Source organism: Danio rerio, chromosome 20, assembly GCF_049306965.1.
Source record: "Danio rerio strain Tuebingen ecotype United States chromosome 20, GRCz12tu, whole genome shotgun sequence".
NCBI classification, from domain to species: domain Eukaryota; kingdom Metazoa; phylum Chordata; class Actinopteri; order Cypriniformes; family Danionidae; genus Danio; species Danio rerio.
Genome location: NC_133195.1, coordinates 40,452,979 through 40,478,849, shown reverse-complemented (window position 1 = coordinate 40,478,849; position 25,871 = coordinate 40,452,979). Strand labels below are relative to the sequence as shown.

Here is a 25,871-nt window from a genome sequence, read left to right as displayed (position 1 = left end):
ATTCACACACTTACTACCTTGCAAAACACTCCATCTGCGTCCGGAGACATGATGGCCTCTCATCAATCTAACAAAGCAACAGCAGAGAGGCACAGAATGGGATCAGGTGGGTTGACTTCCCTCACAATGTCATGATAATGAATGTTTGCCTTGATTGACAAGCCAACACTATTCAAACACCAGTTTATCTTCCACTAATGCCCTTCATGATGTCCACTCTTACCAGCTTTATAAAAACATAAAAAAAACAATGCTGTAATTCAAACACAGTCAATCCCAAACATAATGTCCATGGAAACAATAGCCCCTTTCACACATAAAGGTTGTATGTGTGAACAGGTCCTTTTTGAAAATACCGGTAAATTCGTTCTGGCTATTTTCCGGAAAGAGAAGTTGTAACATTACCGGCAATTTGCCGGAATGCTGCGCTGTGTGAATGCAGAAGGAAGATTCCCGTAATAAGCGCGTGCACGTCTAGAACGTGCTGACGTGAGACGTCTGCTTTAGCCAATCACAACAGTCAGACGCATTTACGTCCGCGCGGTTTGTGAGGATAAAAGCCTTTGAATATTTTTCCGGACACATTTAGCTGCTAGAAGTTAGTCAGATCACGTTTATATGTTCTTCTTAATGCCAACTGTGTAAATAATCATCGATGAGATGCTTATGATAAGCCGTTGTTTGTTTACCTTCAAGCTTTGCGTGCGCCTATGAGCGCCTGCACACGCACATATTGTGAACATCTCGACATGCTAAAGTGACCCTGCGAAAGTTGTTCACAATATTGATCATCCACAGAGTTTGTAATTTAGTCAAATGTTTACAAATACAAGCGCAGCCGTTTAAAGCTCATTTGTGGTGAATGATGTCAGAATTTACCGGTATTTTGGAATGGATGTGTGAATGCTCTTTTCCGGAAAATTTCCGTAACATCCTCGCCTGTGTGAACAGCGCTTTTTTGAATTTACCGGTAAAGTCGTTCCGGAAATTTTCCAGAAATTTACCGGTATCACTGTGTGAAAGGGGCTAATGTTGCTGTTTGCTAACATAAGTGAATTGGATGAATTCAAATTAGCCGTAGTGTGTGAATTAGAGAGTGGCTGCGGCTGGAAGGAATTTGCTGCGTAAAACATATGCCAGAGTAATTGTTGGTTCATTCCACTGTGGCTACCTCTGATAAATCAGAGACTAAGCCAAAGAATAATGAATGAATGAATTAATGAATATGTGACTAACAATGTAAAAACATCTAGAGTGTGTATTCTTACCTGTAGTATTCTAGTATTCATGAGACTAATGAAGTTAACTGAGGTTCGTGAGCAGGACTATACCTCACTCTGTCATCTTATTCAATCGCCTACTCTCTAAACTTGTTTAAGCCAGATCAGCCCCCTAGCACTCTTCATCACACTCAACCCACCCAACCTCACTCCCTCCCTCCCTGTCTTTTATTTTGTTTTCCATTAACAATACCTATATCCCTCTATTCCTCCTTGGTTGAATATTGGTTGGATTTTACAGAGTAATAAGTTGGATATTACTTGGTTAGATATTAGAGTTGATACCTTTTTAAACATTTAAACTGCAATCACATTCAGTTTGATCCTTTATTGTTGAATATATCTGGTCCAGTTTTACACAAATATCTGTTAAGCAATATGACAATGGAGCACTTTTTTAAGATTTTGACATATATTTTGCAATTTGAAAAATAGCAGTGCAACATGGCTGTAAATTGGCACTGGTGGGAGGCGTGCGTTGGCATGAGGCCACAGGTCGAGTGCCTTAGTGTCCCATCAGTGACGAGATACAGCCATATCGTACTGCTACGAGTGTGATATTGCGTTTATACAACAGTTCAACGCCATAATCATATATATATAAAAAAATCAAACACAGAGAGTCTCGAAATTCTTTTGTATGAGCAACTAATTTCTTCCGACATTACTTCACATCTGCAGCTGATGTCAAAACAGTAAAAACGTTGCTCCTTCACCAACGTATTTAAATGATTATTTTGCATAATGTCTAAAGTGATGACAAAACAGGCGATTTTGCTCACATTTTAAGATTATAAGGCTGGACGACATGAAATGCCATCATTAAAGAGATATTTCCCAGTATTTCTCTGTTCCAATCGGGATATCACAATAATTATCCCAGAAAAAGCCAAAGCAAAGCAAACACGATCAGATTACTGTTGTTTGCGGTAAGGAAAAACGCTAATCACATGCGGGCATTTCTTCTTTCTTTCTTTTTACTGAACTAATCTGCAGTATTGGAAACAGGAGACTCATTAGAAACAAACATATGGCTAACCAAAAGTAATTGAGGGTTATACAAAGAGGGGCCAACACAAAATACATCCATTCCTGATATAGGAGTCCCATCTCACACTCAATACACTACAATTATATGTTATATGAAACATATTATCTTCAATTATATCTTATATGAAAGTTGCTTACCAGTTAAATAATGATTGTCTCATCTGTAGTTAGAAATTACGCAGTTTTTCTCCTCTTACACCTTATTATGTGGTCTCTGTCACCATCTTGTGGATGAACAATGTCTGCTTAATGACAGGCTAATGGCTGCCAAAGCGCTGTCTCTCCGAAATTTTTTATATTTAAAACAGGCACTATACTTATAAACAAACTGCATATTTGCAATCTAAACAACTACATTCTCACCTAAAACGGTCTCAAATTACATTATGCTATCCGATAGCTGCAATGTTTGTCAAACTGTAGTGAGTTTATTGATCTGCTGTCACGTGTGGATGGAAAAATACACAAGAATTAAGAGGCTATACGAGTTCTGATATTGCAAAATATTGCACGGCTATCGGCCAATCAGAATCGAGAACCTGACAGAACTGCTGTATAAATATATAATATCAGTTTTGCAAATTTAATTTGATGATGACAACTAATCAGATCTTTGATTATGTATGAATGATATCATATACTGCAAATCTGTTTCTACATAAATCCATTCCATTCCTTAGATTATAGGCTGGCCTAAACAGTCAATGGTGTTTTTGTTTTTTAAAATAGATCAGAAGCATATGCACTTTCATTAAGTAACTTTTACCATTCAAGCCTTCACAGAGCTCAATTAGCAGCACTTGGGAAGGAAAAGGGCTGTAGGACAGAATTACTGCTAATACGCTCATAAAATTTATTATTATTTTTTTTTTTTCACTACACACTTCTCTTTAAAACATACGTTTGGAGCCCAGAAAACCTGAGGGTCAGGAAATCTACAAATGGGTATCATTATAACAGCCCTGTTGCTCTGATAATTGCGAGCTTTTTCCAGGGGAGAAGAAAAAAGAAAGGCAAAGCAAAACATTCTGTAATGAATGAACGTTACATCAGCAACACTGACTTAATGTACCAGGGACAATGCATTAAGTGGCCCTCCGCTCCAAAATCAGCAAGCATTTCACATACATAATATTTTTTTAAATAATTATATGAACACCTTATAGGGAAGGGAACATTTGTAACCTTACAAAACAAAAGCATAGAGGGGGATTTAATGATGTATTTTATGCCCAGTGACCCATAGTTGCAGTTTAGCGGATCCAAAAACAAAGCTTTTCCTGCGTAATAAATTGTACATGTAGGGAAATGAATGGTGTTTAGCAGCAGGGACATGCTTTGCTTCAGTTTTTCATGCTGTTAATAATTCATCATGCCGTTGTTTCATTTTTGAAGCTACTGAATTCATAGCATACAGTTCAAATTCCAACAGTGTTTTATCCCTATGAATTCATTAAACTTAAAAGTAAACAGGGATCTATTGAAACTGATGCAAGATTGCCTGAAATGATTTTGAGATCCTAAAATTGAAAGGAAAAAAATGAAAGTTATGCATCATGAGGGGAATTACTGTGCAACAGCGGTCACTGTAAAGAGAAATGCGGATGCTCAGAGGGTTGTTAGGATAAATCCTCAGTGCACCTGTCAGCATCGCCCTGGGCAACGATACACACCAAACACACCGCACATGCAGGGCTGAATAATCACCAGCAACACCTGCCAATAACACTAAAGATACACTGGTAGGAGGAAGACAACAAAGGATTCCAATTAGGTTTAGTAATTTAATTTAATTTATATTTTTTCCTATCCTAATAAAAACAACAAAAATGCCCCACTTTATATTAAACAACCTTAACTAATATGTATTTACACTGAAATCATTCTTTTGTTACAGCGTACTTATTGTGTAAACATATGTGTACTTATGATTGATCAAATACATGCATGTAATTACATCTTTAATTGCACTGTAGGGAACCCCTTACACCTTAACCCACTCTTAAACCTATCCATACCTTCAAACGTTTCCCTTGAATAAGTGTGATATTGTTCATAAATATAAATATATATTATATATATATTCATTCATAAATTTTCTTGCCGGCTTAGTCCCTTTACTAATCCAGGGTCACCACAGCGGAATGAACCACCAACTTATCCAGCAAGTTTTTACGCAGCGGATGCCCTTCCAGCCACAACCCATCTCTGGGAAACACACATTCACACACACACTCATACACTACGGACAATTTAGCCAACTCGATTCACCTGTACCGCATGTCTTTGGACTGTGGAGGTAACCGGAGCACCCGGAGGAAACCCACGCGAAGGCAGGGAGAACATGCAAACTCCACACAGGAACGCCAACTGAGCAGAGGTTCGAACCAGCGACCCAGCAACCTTCTTGCCGTGAGGCGACAGCTCTACCTACTGCGCCACTGCCTCGCCCATACATCAAAAAAATCAAACAAACATTTATTAATGAAACGGTTATTTGGACATTTTTAACTCTGATTTACTGTAGTTTGAACATTTTTGTTAATGAGAAAGTAATCTCAATCTGACCTGTTGCAAAATCACTTCTCTAAAATAATAGCATTTTTACTAAGCATGTATTATTAATGTCAAACATGCTAACAATTATTTTCTTTCACATTTTCCAATAAAACCAGTTCATTCAAGGTGTGGAGGTCATTCCTCCTCTGACATCTTTTCAAAAAAGGCCCTCAATGCTCACTGCCGCAGCCCAAGTGTTATCTTCAGCTGTTATAGGCTGTTTTCATTCAAGTTTGCAGGCTTGCCTTCCAGTGGCTTTGTCCCTTGCCTTTTTTGATAGGATGTGACTATAGGCTCCCTGTAACTCTGACATTGCAGCATCTTTAAGCCCTCATTCAAAGTGATGAGGTAACACACAAGGACAGAGTAGATTCCTAAGAGCAAGGTAATAGTATTTATTTGGCGTTGGATACCTATAGTGACTGTATCCATAATTCATCAAGGAGTTTATTAGATTGAAAATGTGCATAAGTCATCGCAGAGTTCGTAATTTAATTTAAACATCTCAATTAAGATACAAATATAGTGTGTCTAAATGTCACTGTGGCAGATTGCCATATATGCGTCAAGTAAAGTAAAGCACAAAACACAAACTGAAAAAAGTAAGTGTTATTTACACACACACACACACACACACACACACACACACACACACACACACACACACACACGAAAACAAATTTCAATTGAAAAATGTTACTAAATGTCACAATTATCCAAGAAATTAACATGAAATTTTGACGTACTCCATTATTCATTATAATAATTAACAGTTGCAATAAGGTTGTATTAGTGAATGTTAATTAATGCATTTACTGATATGAACAAACAATGAACAACACATTTAATACAGTCTCTGTTCAGGTTGGTTAACATTAGTTAATGAAAATACAGTTGTTCATTGTTAGTTCATGTCAGTGCATTGTGCATTACCTAATTTTAGTATAGTTAAAATTGCAAACAAGCATGACTTTTGATGTTCCATGCAAATGTTGAACTATAATTTTTATTAATAAATGCTTTACAAGTATTGTGCATAATTAGTTCATGTTAGTTTATGCATTCATATTGTAATGCATTATTGTAAAGTGTGACCAATATTAGCCATATTTAAAATATTTGTATTCATTTTTAAACATTAGTTTCAGTAGTTTGGTGCTTTGGTCATTGTTGTTAATTTCTTTTTTTAAATTACTATACAATTGTTTTTAAAGGTGCCACTAAGGTGCCATTAGTATGTACATGTGTTCTCGTATATCTATACAGGTATGTGGTTTAGGCAATTGCATATATCCTCCAGTTTTATATTATCATTGATAACTACTGTTGGGCAAGTTACTTAAAGGTATTCTGTTTTATTTGTTTGTCTTTTTTTGCATTTCATTATCCTATTGAGTGCTACGAGCCAACATGTAGTGTAAAATAGGAAGACAAGGTGAGGATCCAAATATAGCATACAACGGAGATTTAAGGAAATAAAGGTTACCAAAAACAAAGCTAAAAATAAAACACATTTTGCGAATACATGCTGTGTTCGATTTTTGAGATCTTAGATTTTTCTCATGAGTGTTATTCACGCCTGCTGTGCTCACATAAATCCACCAGAGGTTGCTGTCGACTGACTGACTGACTGACCCACCCTCCTCCTTTCCTTAATCCAGGGGCACCGCTAAGAGGGGAAAAGTTAGGACGATATAAAGGGCCCACACCATTTTGGGGGCCCCCAGAGATACTATTAGGGGCTCAAACGAAAGTGCCCCTGCCTAAACCCAACCAATAGTGTTTTCAAAACCAACAATTCATCTGCCCACCCACCTCCCTAAACCCAACTGACAGTTTAAAAAAAAAAGCAATCGAGAAAAAGAAAAACCCCCACCTGATTTTTACCACGTTTAAATGGTCAGCTGGTGAAAAGGGACAGCATCATACCACCCCCATACATACTTCTGGCTACATAATTCGAGATCTCCAGAAATGTATACAGGGCTACGTTTTATAGAATGAGCCTATGTTAGAAAAAGTCTCTCGGGAGGAAATTAAATGTAAATATAAATGTTTAAACCAAGCCATTATTACACAAATGTTGGGATGTCCTTGTATGGTTCATGGTTAACCAAGTGAGGAAAAGTCTATTCACAGTTTCCCACACATCCATTCTGTTATCTAAGTCTTACTAGAGCGAAAAGTGGAAAGTCAGCGAGTGAAAAAAAATTACTTTTTGCAACCAGAAATGTTTGGCAGTGTATTTATTACAAGCATGACAACAACTGTCTTTAAAGCTCCTATAATGAACTGAAGTGAATGTAAACTGTTCTACAACAGCTGCTCCATCTACGCTAATCCCTAATTTGAATAAATGAATTTACAGAAGATGCTAGAATGTTACAGACGTTATGCATACTCTCTCTCTCTCTCTCTCTGTCTGTCTGAATTTACATATAGATGTTTTCTTTAATATTATTTATAGTTTCCATTATTATGTTAAACGCATATTGAATGATTTTTATTCATATGCTCCTATTAACATTGAAGTGATGTCTTATAATGTATTTTCATTTTGCCTTGGACCTTGACACATAGATTTTGTTCCTCATTTTATGCTGACACTGTTCCACACGCATTACCTCCCCACTCATTAAATGGCCTGAAAGGAAAGTTAATCAGGTATTTAAGGCACAGAAGATAATACGTCTCTAAAAAAGAAAAATCTAATAACAGAGATAAATGTGATACTTTAACATCTTCAGCTACATCAAAGGGCAGAAAAGCAATTCAATTGTAAAAGCAACAGTTTTATGTAGACTTACGACCTTTTAGAGCTTTAAATCTACCCAATTTGGACAGCTTATTTTAACATATCAATGTTTTATTAATTAAAATATTTTAAGTCATCCTGAGTCCCCCAATGTGGGTTTTGGTCTCCTGGTTGAGAACCCCTGCTTTTTACTTTTATGTTTTCTTTGCTTAAATTAAATGTAATAATTTAAATTTGTATCAAACATGATCAGTATACATTAAAATACAAAAGGTTCTATACAGTAAATTAGGCGTTCACATCAGTTAAAATGAACCACTTTCTGAAGCAACTCCTAAAAAATAAATTTATTAAATTTTTAATTAATATTATTGATTATTTATATAGCTTTATTTGTAGTTAATAGTTATTTTATTTGTAAGAAACATTTAAATACTTGTTGGATTGACTAAATTATATGAAACAGCATAACTATAAATAAGGGTTGTAGCTGTTTGAACTTTTGTTTATTGCACAAAGATGGATTGCTATACTGTGATCTGCTCTGAGGCTGCAGGTGTGAGAAACATGCATTGTTCTCTGCTGAGTCCACCTTCAATGTCTATCCCACATCCAAGAGAGTTATGGTATGGAGAAGCCCCAAATAAGCATGCTGCCCAGATTGTTGCATGCCCAGAGTGAAGCATGGAAGGATCAGAGATGGTTAGGTATACGATAGCTGCTCTAATGTCGGTAAGAGGCTAACCCGCTCACCCACAGCTCGTTGAGAAGAGAAGGAATGGTACAGTATGTACGCGTCAGACTCTCTGAAAATCTCCAGTTATATAAAAATAAAAAAGTTGTTGCTAGTGGCTTTTGTGGAGTCCGTAAGTTGAGTCTCTACTTTTGACATTTCAGTTTTTTTCATAGAGATAATGTTGGTTCTGTTTAGTTTGTAGCTTCTCTTTTGAAAAGAGAGCTGGAAGCACAATCTCATTTAAATTTAAAGTGATAAAAATTAACCAAAACTGCATTTAGATCAAAATCTAAAAGTTTTAAAGAGTTAAAAAAATATTTGTGAGGTATTTTGAGAATAATCTTCACATACACACACTAGGAGCATCAGAGACTTTTTATACATCTTGTAAATAGGGGCACAATAGGCCCCCTTTAAAATACGGCTACTTGATGATCAGCATTGTAAACATTAGTACGTAATCTTTAACAGTGTGAACTCACAAAGGAAGTATAGAAATCTCTCGGCTTAAAAATGTCTTCAACTGTGTTCTGAAGATAAGTGAAGTTCTTATGGATTTGGAATGACGTGAGGGTGAGTAAATGGTGACAGAGGCAGAGACCTCATTCTTCAGCTCCCATCAAGTCTTTCCCAGTCTTGCGCGCCATTCTAGTCTGGTGATTGCATGTCCTGTATAGCAGACTAATGCTGCAGAAGAATAATCGTTGGTCACAGCTGATGATATCTTGGACCCATCACTGATCAGCCATTTCATCCATCTCTGTGCAGTAGACGGCTGTAGATTCCTCTGGGTTTCATTAATCAACGGCAGCTATCTGTATCACGACCAGGTATTATAAAAACGTGGAGCAGCAGTGAAAGTACATGGATGATTGGAATAGCTTCTTGCTTCATACGTCATTCATTGACGCACAGCCATTAAGATCATCATCATTAAATTCTTCATCCTTTATATAAGAATGAAGTTATTATACTGTAAATGGAAGCGCATCACTGTTTGACCATCTATAGTAACACTTTTTGTGAATAATATCAGTCTTAAAACATTCCAAATGGAATTTTTACAGTGATGCCATGTAATAAATGTTCAGGTTTTTTAATTAATTATTATTTTTTTTTTTTACCAAAAGCAGATTTCATAACCACATGTTATTTAGTATGGTTAACATTTTACAAGTCTACAAAAATCTTTTTTTATGAAGAACATTTTATGCACATATAAGAATCCATATATAAATATACAATGGAGATCAAAATTAGAACAACCTACAATTTCCTACATTTCAAAGTCACTAAATGTAAATATATATGTATATACTGTAAAAATATCTGTTGATTAACAGTTTCCATATTTTGTGATTCACAAATGTTTTCCGTTTATTTACGATTGTGAATTGTATTATGGGACCTTTATCTCTGCTTTGTCATGATCACCAGCGATCTAGTCCATACAGATTGCTGGAGAACTGCAAATCTGCCTCCAAAAGAACTACAAATCCTGTCATGCACCACATAGTCACACCTGTTCCTGTTTCACCTTGATCACACACACACACACACACACACACACACACACACACACACACACACACACACACACACACACACACACACACACACACACACACACACACACACACACACACACACACACACACACACACACACACACACACACACACACACACAGCCGGAGGATTGTTACAAATTGATTTCTTGGACTTTAAATGCAGCAGAGACACACGAACCAGTTTCCGAGTCTTGTTATATTGTATTGTAAACATTACGATGCGTTTCTTTTGCCTTGCATTGCCATGTTTGACCCTTGCTTTGTTCTGTTTGTTTATGTTGCCAGCTGCCTGTTCTGATCATTCTCCTGTTTATTGACCATGACTCTGGATTTTTTGGTTTTGGCCATTGCTTGCCTGATCATTCTCATAATAAAGCTGCATTTGGATCCTCAACTCTGTTGTCAGCATCGTTCACATGACAGATGTCATTTGAGGCTGAAAATTCAACTCTACAGTTTAACAAAGTGACTTTTATTGACATTTTGGTAGTTTAAAATAATATGTATATATATATATATATATATATATATATATATATATATATATATATATATATATATATATATATATATATATATATATATATATATACTCGAAGTCAGAATTATTAGCCCTCTTTTAATATTTTTTTTCTCTTTTAAATATTACCAAAATGATTTTAAACAGAGCAAGGACATTTTCACAGTATGTCTGATAATATTTTTTCTTCTGGAGAAAGTCTTTTTTATTTTATTTCGGCTAGAATGAAAGCAATTATTAATTGTTTTAAAACTCATTTTGGGACAAAATTATTAGCCCCTTTAAGCAATTTTTTTTCCCTGACAATCTACAGAACAAACCATCGTTATACAATAACTTGCCTGATTACCCTAAACTGCCTAGTTCACCTTATTAACTTAGGTAAGCCTTTAAATGTCACTTCAAGCTGTATAGAAGTATCTTGAAAAATATTAAGTAAAATATTATTTACTGTCATCATGCAAAGATAAAATAAATCAGTTATTAGAAATAAGTTTTTAAAACTATTATGCTAAGAAATGTGCTGAAACAATCTTCCGTACATTACACAGAAATTGGGGAAAAAAATAAACAGGGGTGCTAATAATTCAGGGGGGCTAGTAATTCTGACTTCAACTGTGTATATATATATATATATATATATATATATATATATATATATATATATATATATATATATATACACACACATACATATATATATATATATATATATATATATATATATATATATATATATATATACACATACATATATATATACATACATATATATATATATATATATATATATATATATATATATATATATATATATATATATATATATATATATATATATATATATATACATTATACTGTAATATAGATCACCAACCCAGACAATCCATTAAATGTCCAAAAAAAAATTTAATAAAAGAAACTTTTTTTGAACTTTTCAAGGTTAGAAGTTGTTTGATAAAAGATTAAGGTCCTATAATGGAAATCAAAGCATAAATTAATAGGGAAAAACAAAAACACAAACCACAAAATATGGAAAACTGCTCATTTACAGATGGGAAATTTAAATGAGTGCATTTGATGAGTTACATTCTGAAGTATAAAAAACTTAAATGAAAGGAATAATTACCAGTCACTGGTGGTAATCTGGCAATACGTTGTAATTCATGAATATTAAATAAGCCCGCTTTAACTGGCAGCAGAACTTTCCAGTTTTCACTGACTTTGCAAGATCTAAAGTGACTAAAACCCTCTGGCAGCAGGTTGTTCAGATGAAGGTCAAAAGTATTAGCATTTAATCCATAGCAAGTGATGCTGGTCATTCCAATTCAGTGATATCTAGGATGCTGCATTTTTATGATATAACGTTTTAACTCAATTATGTCTAATAAAAACTACTAATTCAAGTACAAATGTAGTGGGGGAAATAAGTATTCAACACGTCACAATTTGTTTCAGAAAACATACATCTAAATGTGCTGTTGACTTGAAATTTCCTCTAAATGTTGGTAACAACTAAAAAATTCCATATATGCAAATCAACTAATATTAATTAGTTTACAAATTAAACTATGTGTAATAAAAGGAAATGACACAGGAAAAAAGTACCGAACATGTAAATAAAGGGAGGTGTAGAAAGGCAGTGAAAGCCCAGACAGCAGCTGAAATCTCTCAGTAGTTAGTGGTCAACCCTCTGCCATTCATCAGTGTAAATTAATATCAGCTACTTTAGTACAACATGTACATAAGCAGGATGATTAAGATGAAACCAGGGTGGACATTTCATCAAGTCAATGATCCAAAACCCATCCAAGGAAACTCTCAAATGCTTTCAGAGAAAGAAAATAAAGCTGCAGAATGGCCCAGGAAATAACCTGGTTTTAATCCAAAAGAAAATATAAAATAAAGTTCAGATTTTATAGACAAAACCCAAAGAATAATCAAAATTTTTACACTATGTTGAAGTTGAAAAAAAAAAAAACACTTCATTCTCCATATGAAAGGCGTCTTTAAGCTGTTATCACAAAAAAATTTTTTTTTTTACTTTTTTTTACTTAATACTTTATATGAAGTATTAAATACTTTTCAGTAGTTTCAGTAGTCCTTCTGTCATTCCATTGTTATTACACATAACTTTTTTTTTTCACTTTATATTTGTATTGTTTGGGTTTTTACCAAAATCTGGTTTAATTCCATGTCAAAAGGTTCTTTAGAATATTTTTCCCAGAAGAAAAAAGAAAAAAAAAGAAAAAAACATGACATGTTGAATACTATTTCTCAAACTGTACTAATACAAATACAAAAATACTAGTCATCCACAAAAAGACAAAGGCATTAGAGTACACACTAATACAGTTCAACATGCAACTCCAATTGCTCACCACTTCATTGCTGAACAAGGTAAAGATCTTGACGTACAATGTTTGGACATTTAAGAGACTTTGGAATGACATTTTACACTAATTTCTGACTGCTTCAAGCTCCAGTGATATTTTGGAGTTGTAATTGTATTTTGTGCTGCATTCATTGCTGCTCTCTATTTTCATTAATAAATAATAAATATGTAAGTAAGCAACTAGGTAATTAAGTAAATAGATAGATAGATAGATAGATAGATAGATAGATAGATAGATAGATAGATAGATAGATAGATAGATAGATAGATAGATAGATAGATAGATAAACAGGTGAAGAAATAAATAAGTAAATAAATAAGTAAACAAACAAATAAGTAAGCAAGCAAGCAAATAATAAAAAAATAAATAAATAAATTAAAAAAAATAAAATAAAATAAATAAATAAATAAAATTTGTTTTGCAGAAAAAAATACTCCTTTACATGGTATTTCCAAAACTAAAATCCCTTTAAATATTGTATTTTGTATTTCAAAATTTTACTATGTCCCACTATACCAAGTGCATAGCCCACAGTCAAGCAGGCTTATATTTCAGCATCTCTATACTTTAGTGAATCTGAATTTTTTTATTCTATAGTGTAAGAATTTTGCAGAAAAAAATTACAGTCATCAAATGATCAAATGTCTTGTTGAAGGCATGACATTAGACTTTAATGGTTTTGAATAGCTAGGTGTTTTCACAAAACCTGTCATTGAGTAAATTATCATTCTATATTATAGAATTATAGACTAAAAGCTATTTCAGTAAATGAAATAATCTAAAGGCTACATAATTGGTTGAACTGCCCACCTTCAGATGAGCTCATTGCACTAATACATGCACAATTCTCAAGCAGGAATGTCAAGAAATTGTGTGATAAAGGTTGGAAGGATAAGAAAGCAAGAGGTGACACTTCAAATTGTTTAATCTGTGCATTTTTGTATTCAAATCATTGACATAAAATTGAAAAGTAACAATTCACTGTGTGGGTTAATACTGAATGTGTGTTGTTGCTATTACTTGGTGTTAGGGTTAAGAGTATTTATTGCATTCCTGCATTGGGCCCTCACATACTCTCTGGCTGCTATTTCATAGCCGTGTTGGACTTTTCTCTGTCTCAAACTAAACGCTGTCAACCAATCGCAACAGCCTGGGTCATCGGACCAATACCCACAGATTAGCTTCGCGCAAAGGAGTTTAAGAACAAATGAATTGCTGAACGAATCATATGGGAGTCGTTGAGATAATTAGGTAAAAAACAAATGCATATTACAAGACAATGAAACTGTTTTTTGACCTTGCTCGCATATCAGCATGTTGTTGTAGACCCCTAAAACCATATGACCTTTTTAATGCAAAATTGGGGTTATTTAAAGGGCCAGGAAACCCCCCTGTTTCAGCAGTGTGTTTTCACACCTCTAGTTTGGAATAAGTCAGGAAAGTAAGCATGACCAGCTCTGTTTAGGGGGGAGTGTCGGAGGAGGGAAAGAGGGAAGGTGCATAAAAACTTGCAAAAAATTGGTGTTTCGATTTGGGCACATTTGGGCAGAAAGACAGTGACTGTGTTTACATGGACATCAGTAATCAAATAATTTGCTAAATTATTAAATAGTGGAATTTAACTGCAGTTTGGCACTTTCATTCAGGATTTTCATTCATGCCCCTCATGAAAAACAAGATATTTGATTCGAGGAACTGCTGGAAGCATTTATTTTTAATGCAATGTTTGATACCGCACAGGAAATGTGAGAAACCTCCGTATTTCTCGGGAACTTACATGCACTCGGTAGGTAGCGCCAGAAAGCCGTGTATGTTATTCCTGTCACAAAATGCAGCGAAAATCCTACACTTTGGTAATAGTTTGATAGCGGTGTTTACATGTTTACACTCGAAGTGCAGCATTTACAGCTGATCTTTCAGTCTATAATACGATAGTGATATTAACGTACTGTAAACTTTAGTAACTTAAAAATCATTTGACTAAGGTCTGTTTTTAAACACTGAAAGAGTACAGCTGACGATACAAACTAACTTCGCCATCTGAATAAACAAAGACACTGCTCGCTTACCAAATCTGTAGAGACAGGACAATCAACACCATCTGGAGCCGCGTCTTTTTTAAAAGGAGATAAGCAGTAATTCCGGATTTTACTATTTCCAGATAAGAAAAGCTCTCGGGTAAACAATGTTGCTTGGACACATATTTTTGTCGAGCGTTGCGTGCACTGTAGTCCACACGTGATTCCAGCTGCACTCTCATAGCGGGAAAGTGAAAACAAAACCTTTGATGCAGCAAATAATAAAAGCAACACTGACGACCCGTATCTCCAAACATTTCTTCTTCACCTACTTGTTTTGGCAACACAACGTGGTGTCTCTCTCTGCCGTCTGAACACTGTACAAGTGCAAATAGTCTTCCAAGCTATCATGCATATTATTGAAGTTGCACAGCATACACAATACAACGCGCTGATTGGTTTGAACCAACTCTTTCTCATGAATGAATGCAACACACTTAGGCCCCGTTTACACTAGTGCGTTTTAGTTTTAAAACGGCGTTTTAGAATGAAAACGATCCGCGTCCACACTCGCGTTTTACCCAGCGTTTCTGAACTGCTCTCCGTCCACACCAAAACGCTAAAAACGCACATCAAGTGACCACACACACACACTTTGGCAATCGCTGGAGCCCATCTACCCAGATGAGAGCCCTGCTAGTCGGACTTCTCATCAAGCATCTCCCGCTGGATCTAATCTCACTATATTTATTAAACGTGATATTTCATTAATCTTGTTGTCTTTATCTAAAGACATATTCCCTGACTTTGGTCATTGGAATCTATTACTTGTTCTCAGGTAACGTGTTTTGGCTGAGCGCAAAGATAAGTTAATGATTAATGTAACCACGTAGCCTATTCTGTATTTTGACTGATCGCTTGCCTTTATTTCCTATAATGTATACACTTATTGTATGTTATACTTTTATAATGGCCATTATCGATTATTAAAACTGATATTCAGCAAAAGAGAGGGTATGTTTCGTATTTTCACTGAAATTGAAAGGAGGCAGTTGTTATCGGCTCCGTTTTGTTATAAATATCCACACAGTGAAGATGACGCTCATGCAGCACGACGCCTCAACATTTCTGCTGTCTGTTTAGTTGTTAATATTAAAATAAAAATAGGCAGTTCCTTATATCAAGTTTACATTTTATTGTTGAGAAAGTGAAACAACGTAGCCAAGGTGATGTGAATGAAGTTATAAAGTACACGGTTCCCTGTGAAGATTGACGCGTGTCCTCGGTATGTTTTCCATATCAAACTGAGAAGAAGAGATGCAGCCTTGATCAAACTTGCGAAGTCTGAACTTACATGGAGAAGATTCAGGACTGAACTGTGTGTTAGGCTACTTAATATTGAGGAAAAGCCCCAATCAGAGAGGCGAATGTCTGCAGCCCCGCCTCCGTTTTCAGATGTCTCCGTCTTTCCCCATCCACACTGAGACGGAGCAGCAGCGTTTCAGAATGAAAATGGCCTCTCCAACGTTTTCGAAACCCTCCGTTTTCGGCGCTCGAGAACTCCGGCGTAGTGTGGACGGATGGCGTAACCATAGCAAAACTTATGCGTTTTCAAACTAAAACGCACTAGTCAAAACGGGGCCTTAGAGACATCACAAAGTACTCCCAGGTAGAGACAGAAAGTCTACATCAGGGGTGGCCAACCCTGTTCCTGGAGAGCCACCTTCCTGCAGATTTCAGTTGCAACCCATATCAAACACACCTGCCTGTAATTATCACGTGGTGTTCAGGTCCTAATTAATTGATTCAGGTGTGTTTGATATGGGTAGCAACAGAAATCTGCAGGAAGGTGGCTCTCCAGGAACAGGGTTGGTCACCCTTGGTCTACATGCTGGAATACATGCAAGGACCTAATCGGCGTGACGCAGCTTTTAAAAATTTGTTTCAAACCGGAAAAACGAATTTGCTCGAAAAAACGCAAAAACAACCAATTTTCATTTTTTTGTGAAATATATGTGTCCTAATAGTGTTTTTGGCAGTGTAGGAAACATATATGACTGTCAAAAGCTCAAAAAATGTGTTTTGGTGTTTCATGACCCCTTAATTAACAACCTCTTTCAAGTTTCAAGATTCATATACTGCTTAATATTACACACAGAAATAGAGCAAATGTTTTTACATTGCTTTGCAAAGCCTTTTAGACTCTGTAGCATAAAAAAACTGCTTTTTTTCTCAGTATAATTTAAATGTCATTGTTATATTTAAATGTAATGATATTACTCATCTTAACTTGCTCATGTGCATTCCTTATAATACACATAGACAGCAAATATCAGGAAACATTATTATAAATCACAATAACTATTACTTGAATACCACTTTGGTGGTATGATTGTACAAACAATGTTATATGCAATTTGTCATAGAGCTTATTTGCATAAATTTCAATCTCCACATCCTGCAGGGAGGAAAATAATGGCTTATGTATGGTAACATATTGAAGCAATATAATATACAATAAAAGTTGGAAAAAAAAACTAATTTCTGATGTAACACAATCTACAGTTGCCGACAATCCCTGATGTTGATGGGCTGCAGTATACTGTACAATAGTGACATAATTCTTATAAAGACCCTGATGCAGACCATGTAGGTTGATGTGTCTCCAAAAATTGACTTTTGAGAGCAATAGCAGCACTTTGCCAGTTTTTGTTTGGTTAATATTTTGTTTTTGTTTCATTTTGATCAAGCGTCTATTAAAGTTTTTATAGGACGTGCACACACTGACGTTTTTCATTCATAATTCTTATAAAGAGCATTCCAATTCATGAAAGTCAATAAGAAACTATATTTATTTGATTGACAAGCACACCAAGACCTTCGGAATAATATGGACAAGATGAATTGGTGATAAATGGCACCTCAGCTCCACATAACAGCTTCACTGCAGCTACACCACAAAAAATATTCAATAAGCCTTTTCCATTTTCTTCCATCTCGATACATCTGTTCATCAGCTGATGCCATGTGCCACATGCTCGCACTCCAGAAATGACATGAATCCAGTTTCATCCCTCAATACCCTTAAGGTGCTTTTTCCCATGCCAGGAAGCAATTCAAGGAAGAATTTACACCGAAAGCTGATCATGTCACACGAGAAGGCCTTCAAGATCATTCTCATCACAGGATGCACAGGCTCCCAACCGCTCGCAAATACGCCTCGCCGTAAGGAAACATAACGCTGAGTTGAAAAATAACATCCTGCGGCACGATTTGAGTTTCAGAAGTCGGCTCTCAACTTCAAGAGCGTAGGATACCAGATGTTACCAATCTGTTTATACATGGGGATGTTGCACAAACAGAAAATATACACCCAAACATAAATACAGACATTGTATATGAGCTTAAATCATAACGTAAACAAAGAAAAAATGACCTTGCAACCATCAGATTACAACTTTTTGAAAAGTTACATACTTCTAACTTTAATTATTCATTTATTTTCCTTCAGCTTAGTCCCTTTATTCATCAGGGGTCACCACAGTGGAATGTACCCCCAACTTATCCAGCATATGATTTACACATCTCATGCCCTTCCAGCCGCAACCCAGTACTGGGAAACACTTATACACACACACACACGCATATACTACGATCTATACCTATACCTACACCTATACCACATGTATTTGGACTGTAAGGGAAACTGGACCATCCAAATAGAACATGCAAACTACACACAGAAATGCCAACTGGCCCAGCTGGGACTCACATCAGCAACCTTCTAACCACTGAGCCACCGTGTCACCCTGTAACAACGTATGTAATAAAAAAAAAAAAACAGAAAATATCCACTCAAACACAGGTACAAACACTGTATAACAGCTAAAATCATAACATAACCGAAGAAAAAATGGCCATGTGATCTTAACAACCATCACAGATTCAAATGAGCCAGAACGTTGAATACTTTGACTTTAATTTTAGATCAATATGAAGTTCAGGAACACCTAGGGCTCAGCAGTCCTTGGCGGTCTCGATTTCTCACCTAGAGATTACGCTGCACAAACAGAAAATTAATTTACATAATTGGCATAAGACAAATATTAAGTGATGCTGTCTCCTAAGGATACGCCACAACTCTTGAATCTCCCACTTGCCTTTTTTTATCTCTGAACCGCAGAAACAAATTAAAAACCCGCAGCGATGCAACACTGCACTGCACTGAAATAAAATGGGCTTCTCACAGGATTTCAGTTTTAAATGAGGCTCTTAATAACAATCAGAGACACTCTGTTAGACCTGTGACATGGATGATTTATTCATCAAATTCAGAAGAATCGACCGGAATTCAGTGTAATGGCAAAGACAAAAAGTTTTACCTTGGCTTATCAAGAAAAGGGCTTTAAAAATTGGACATAGCTCTGATTATTTGACATTTATTTTCATCATCTAGTAAACTCGACATCATTATTCATTCATTCGAAATCATTTGGTTTTCAATTTCCTTTAAAGGTGCTTGAGAGATGGAACTGAAGTGCAGAAGATTTAGACACACTGAATTTTAACACTGAAGATTTCCATGGAAAGAGAATTAGGGGTTTAAGTTCAGCATTTGGAAGAACCTCAATTTGCCTACAGGAGTTTTTGAATATGTATGAAAGCTATTGTCAATGTTTAATATGAATGCATTAGCTTACACCAGCACACCTTATTTAAGGTTCAGACCAGGTAAAATATGCCTGTTGTTGCTTTTTTTTACAGCAAAAAGGCATAAATAATAGTCTTAAAATAGATGCAGCGTTAGAGACCCCGTAAGCATTTTTTGGGATAAGATGACTTTTCACTTTTAAACTTCTTCATTTCCCTGGTATAAGGTATATCCAAGCCAACTGGCACTCTCAGACTAGTTTATTTGACAACCTTTATTTTTGGAATAATATTTCAAAAAGAACATTTTAAGGGTTTGCAAATTTAAAAACTAAAAATAAATACAGAAAATATAGCTTCTCTGGAAGTCTCAGTTCTAGACATTTACACTCACTGGCCACTTTATTAGGTACACCTGTCCAACTGCTTGTTAAGACAAATTTGTGATCAGCCAATGACAGCAACTCGATGAATTTACACATATAGACATGCAATCTGCTGGAGTTCAAACTGAGCATCAGAATGGGGAAGAAAGGTGACTTAAGTGACTTTGAACAAGGCATAGTTGTTGGTGCCAGATCTGGGTATCTGAGTATTTCAAAAACTGCTGATCTATTGGGATTTTCACGCACAACCATCTTTAGGGTTTACAGAGAATGGTCCAAAAAACAGAAAATATCCAGTGAGCAGAAGATCTGTGGGTGCAAATACCTTGTTGATGCCAGAGGTCAGAGGAGAATGGCCAGACTGGTTTGAGCTGATAGAAAGCCTACCTGACTATTGTTGCCGACCATGTCCATCCCTTTATGACCACAGTGTACCCATCTTCTGATGACTACTTCTATCAGGATAATGCGCCATGTTATAAAGTGTGAATCCTCTCAAACTGGTCTCTTGAACATGACAATGAGTTGACTGTACTTAAATGGCCTCCACAGTCACCAGAACTCAATCCAATAAAGCCCCTTTGGCATGTGGTGGAACTGGGAATACGAATCATGTGTGTGCAGCTGACAAATCTGCAGCAACTTAGCGTGATGCTATCATGTCAATACGGACCAAAATCTCTAATATTTACAGTACCTTGTTGAATCTATGCCACAAAGAATTAAGGCAGTTCTGAAGATAATATGGTCCAACCCGGCTACTAGTAAGGTGTACCTAATAAAGTGACCGGTAGTATAAGTCACCATCAACAACCATTAAACCCCCACATCTGGGTATAATTAAAACATGGACTTCAAATCTGACAACCTATCTTACACTTTTTGCTTCACTTTGTTGACTGTTGTAAAAATTACCTCAGTGGAATTTTGCACTTTTTGGAATTTTGAATCAAATTTTTTGACTTTTCCCTAAAAAAAAAAAAAAAAAAAAAAAAAAGTACAATTATTTAAGATATTAAGCAAAGACGAAACACTGTGATTAACATACTTCCTTTATACATGTCATCAGAGGGGGAAAGCCCCGCCCATTAGTGACAATTTTACCCGCATAAGCATAGGACATTAGTATTGTTTTTAATCTGCCACTATGCTGACTCGATGGCTGCGTCTGAAATCACATACTTCTATACTATATAGTACGCTAAAAACAGTATGCAAGCCGAACAGTAAGTCAGAATTCAAAAAATTTGGAAAAACAGTATGCAAGAAGTACCCGGATGACTTACTATTTTCTGCAAGATTCTGAAGTTAGCATCTAATGGACACTACACTATTCCATAATGCATCGCAACAGAATTCATGAATAGGAGTAAAGCAACGCAACTGATGCGAGTAGGTCTCATTATGACAAAATGGTGGATGTAGTACATCCGAGTTCCATTCAAAATACTCACATTTATACTGTATAGAACATACTTTTCTAATGGTCAAGTAGTAAATTCAAATTCAATTGCAGTACCTACAGAGTAGTAAGTTATTTCGGATGTAGCCTTAGGCGTTTGTAGCTCCACCCTCTTTCTCAATCTCATTTAAATTTAAAGCGACGGTCACCAAAAATGCAGAATTTGGATCAAAGCCAAAAAGACGGGCAGTTTCAAAGAGTTCTAAAACTTTATTTGTGGCGTATTTTAAGCTGAAACGTCACACACACAGAACATATAAACAGTTAAGCTGTTTCAATACTGTCATGGTCCTACTTCTAAACTAAGGGTGAAGCCAAACCCGAATACGGTATTCGGAAAGGCACGAATAGCGTGTTTTTACGAATACTTGATTCGAACAAATACTTGAAAAATTATTTGTATTCGTGAGCAAGAAAAACACTAACAAAAAGCAGCGTTTCCTCATGAGACCACAGTGCATGCCCGCGTGAGTGAGTAAGTGAGAGAGAGAGAGAGAGAGAGAGAGAGAGAGAGAGAGAGAGAGAGAGAGAGAGAGAGAGAGAGAGAGAGAGAGAGACGCTCAGTAGTCGGAGGGTGGGGCGGAGATAAAAGGTGTCAGGAGCAAGCTTCTCCACAGCAACAGACAGAAGGCTCGGCTGAGCGAAAAAAAATACTTCACTGCATCACTATTTTTGTTAAATAGATTTTTGTACCTTAATTGGGTTCCAAAGGCAGTTTATAAACTTGTAGCGGAGTTGAAGCGGAGTTTGATATTCTATTACATTATTGACGTCTGCAACCGGGTGCTCTGTTTACGCAACGTTAGCTCTGTTAGCGTGGTAATTTAGGCAATAGACTGTTGACAGAGTAACGTTAACGTTCGTTTATAAAGGTTAAAACGATGCTTGTGCAGTTGTGTCGAATAGTATGCACTTATGGGAGTTATATGGTACGTCTAAATTGTCTTTTGCAGACAGCAAGATATATGCTATAGGCTAGTTAACCTTAGCATAGCTTCCCGTCACTTTTTATTAACTTGAAACTCCTCAAATACATTTGGGCACCCAGAAAAAGAGTGAAAAAGACTACTGCTGAGCCATTTCTTGGTCCTTCACCAGTCAAAAGAAAAAAAAAAACCTTCAGGTTCTGTGTGGAAGCATTTTACAGTCAGTGGTGCTGCAGATAAAACAAAGTGATACTGTAAAATGTTTACAAAAGTGAAATCAGCAGAGGCAGAGATATTAAACATCTGTCAACATCTTCTATGCATAATCATTCATTTCTTTTCGGCTAAATCCCTTTATCAATCTGGGGTTGCCACAGTGGAATGAACCACCAACTTATCCAGCATATGTTTTACGCAGTGGCTGCCCTTCCAGCTGCTACCCAGCACTGGAAAACATCCATACACTCTCTTTCACACACATACAATAGGGACAATTTAGCTTACCCAATTCACATGTATTGCATGTGTTTGGACTGTGGGGGAAACCGGAGCACCCGGAGGAAACCCACGCCAACATGGGGAGAACCCAGTCGGGGCTCGAACCAGCAACCTTCTTGCTGTCAGGCGACAGTGCTACTCACTGTGCCACCGCGCAACCTTCTATGTAATGTATTATCACATGCACTAAAAACATCCTCTCCTGATACTGTCTGTGAACCCCCCACAAGCATCAATCCCCTCAGTCAGCACAGCTATGTTCTACTAAATCCTCCACATGCACCAAACCATCAACACAGCCACATTCTGCCCCAGCAAGTCAGTTTCAAACAAAAAAAAAAAAACAAACAAACAAACTTTGTGTCTTTTTTGTGGCAGGCAGATGACAAAAGCAGGGCTGTATCTTTTAGTATTATATAGAATACTTTTGTTCTGCTAGATCTCCCAGGCAGGGGTTTATTTAGATTTATTTTGTTAATTTTAGTTTTTGGAATTCTGTGCATTGGAAAGAAGTTCTTTCAGAAGATGAACAGTTTTTTGAAGTATTATTTATTTTTATTCTGTCTATTCAGTGTCCTTCAACAAGAACGGTGGTGGTGGGGTTCATAATATTCACAATGGTATTTTATTAGTTGTTGGTTTAACCATAGATGAGATAATGGCTTCTATGTTATTTTCTTTTCAATGACATTTCTTGTCACATGTTCAAAAACAACAGCCAATATTGCATGTCTATAATTTATACAATGGGTATAATTAAACAATACTTTCACTATAACGTAAATTAGAAGAGTAATAGAAAAAAATATATATTTTTGCGCCATTTTGAATTTTACTCGAATACAAATACAAATACAAATACAAATACTTTTCCCCCCTCAACAAATACAAATACAAATACCGGCTGCTCCGCACATCTCTATTCTAAACCAATGCTAGTGCACACTCTGGGGAAAGAACTGTCCATTAGTATAGACTTCAGACCTTCATTTCATTGTAACTCGGGGGGATTTTAAAGAATAAAAAAGGTGAAACATAAAGTTCCTTCCCATTAGGATTAAAGGGTGTAAAGTTCCCCTCGACAACTTGCAATTTATATGATACAATAATAATAAATAAATAAAACTATAATAGTTTGCCACACAATGTACACACACTGCCAAATCTGTTTATCATCTTTTTGGAGCCGAGACGACGACCTCTACACCTGGGAAAAAAATACAAAGGCTTCAGTTTCTGAAGATGTCAATCTGACTGACAGTGAAATGCTTCCTCGGCCCGCTCTGGACATGAGTTTATAAATTCTGTCAGGGCCCACAAAGGAACAAGTGATTTTAGTTGGTGGAGAAATGAAGACCCCAAGATGATGTGCTCGAAAAATGCGGTTGCCTCTGGAACTTGCTCTGTTTGTGGAACTGCCATTTTTGATAACATCTTTCGCTGGTGCAAAGACTCAGTTATGACAGTTATGTACCATAACAAACCTTGTAACCGAGGGGGGTCAGAGGTCATCGAGCAGAGGAAACCAAGCAGGTCTAGAGAAAAACTAGCAACGCCATTTATCTCAGATGCGGTTGTGTGTTTGCCGCAGGACCTGACAAAAGTACCGCAGTTTAAAATCTGTCATCTTGGCTCATGGACATTAAAGGGGCAGTTCACCTAAAAATGAAAATGTGCTGTTAATTTACTCACCCTCAGGCCAACTAAGATGAGACGACGTTTCACTGCAGTAGAACATTAAAGAAGATTTTTTGCTGCATCCGTGGTGCTTGGTGATTCATGAAATGCAAGTCAATGGCTTCAGGCACCTTGAAAACGAAAACAACATATAGAGGCTTAATGAAATTGATACTTGTGGCTCCTGATGATACATTTACATTATGAAGTTAAACAATTGGACTCTGCAACAAACATTTGCAGTACTATTATCTTTAATTCACAGCCTCAGCAAACAGTCCAAGTAGGAAATGTAAAATAGTCACTTTGTGTTTTGATGTGACAAAGGCTGAATTTACACTGCAGATCTTGATGGTCAATTACGATTTTGTGACTGTATCCGATTTTTTGATGACCTGCTTACATCATCTTTTAAAAGTGACTCATATCCGATCGTCTGCACTTACACAGCACACAGTAAAGGCACAATGACTACGAAAAAAAGCAGGCGCTGACTAACAGCTGATATTTAAAGAGTGCTCTTTTCTCTATTCCTGTTCGCAGCTTTTGCCAAACTGTTTTACTATAGTTTATGACAGAAAGGTTCTCATTTGTCCATCTTCATTTGATATATATTCTTTTTTTTTAGCTATAGGCATCTTAATGTAATGTCCCTGGCATAATTTATGCACATGATGTAGCTATGCACTAGTTTTATATTAGTTTATATTGGTTACGTGGCGGACATTGCACTCTCTCGCTCTCGTTAACATACTTAAGAACGTGTGCTATGTGATAATACAAAATCGTATTTAGTCCTCGTGTATGAGATTTAAGGTTTGGCACTCTGCCGAAGTCTGTTCTGAAAAGAAAGTGTCAGACTTGACGTCATTCACTGTAGTTTTTAATGACGCGATTCATATCGGATAAATTTCCACATATGAAAAGGCCTGAATCTGATTTGAGTAAATCGGAATCAACGTGATTTGTTCCTGCTTACACGTACATGGGCCATTTCTGATCTGTGCCACATGGGACAAAAAAAATCTAAATTGAGTCACTTGAACAGTGCAGTGTAAATGCGGCCAAAATGTAATTATTTTTCAGGTCCTTGCCAAGGTCATTCAGTATTTATCACCCTTTAAATGTTTGTTTTTAGTCAAGCCCAATATTTTTATATATTGATTTTTACCAGAAATGTCACTGATAATGACAATGTACAAAAGGCATAATTGGAGAAATTTATATGTATATAAATTTTCACAGTATGTCTGATAATATTTTTCTTCTGGAGAAAGTCTTATTTGTTTTATTTTGGCTACAATAAAAGCAGTTTTTAATTTTTAAAAAACAATTTAAGGTCAAAATTATTAGCCCCTTTAAGCTATATATTTTTTTTCCGATAGTTT

At 36.1% G+C, this 25,871-nt stretch overlaps 1 protein-coding gene across 18 annotated transcripts in view; it reads right to left on the bottom strand.

Moving 5' to 3' along the window:
- The window catches only part of gje1a (gap junction protein epsilon 1a), a 374,500-nt gene that overhangs the window by 94,144 nt on the left and 254,485 nt on the right, over positions 1–25,871 (bottom strand). For 15 of the 18 annotated variants that reach the window (XM_073932434.1, XM_073932435.1, XM_073932436.1 and 12 more), the window contains one exon: positions 24,499–24,614. The gene's annotated coding sequence lies outside the window, so the exon portion shown is untranslated. Of the gene's footprint in view, positions 1–24,290; positions 24,401–24,498; positions 24,615–25,871 lie in introns of all 18 variants that reach the window. The other 3 variants (XM_073932438.1, XM_073932444.1, XM_073932447.1) reach the window with 1 other exon arrangement.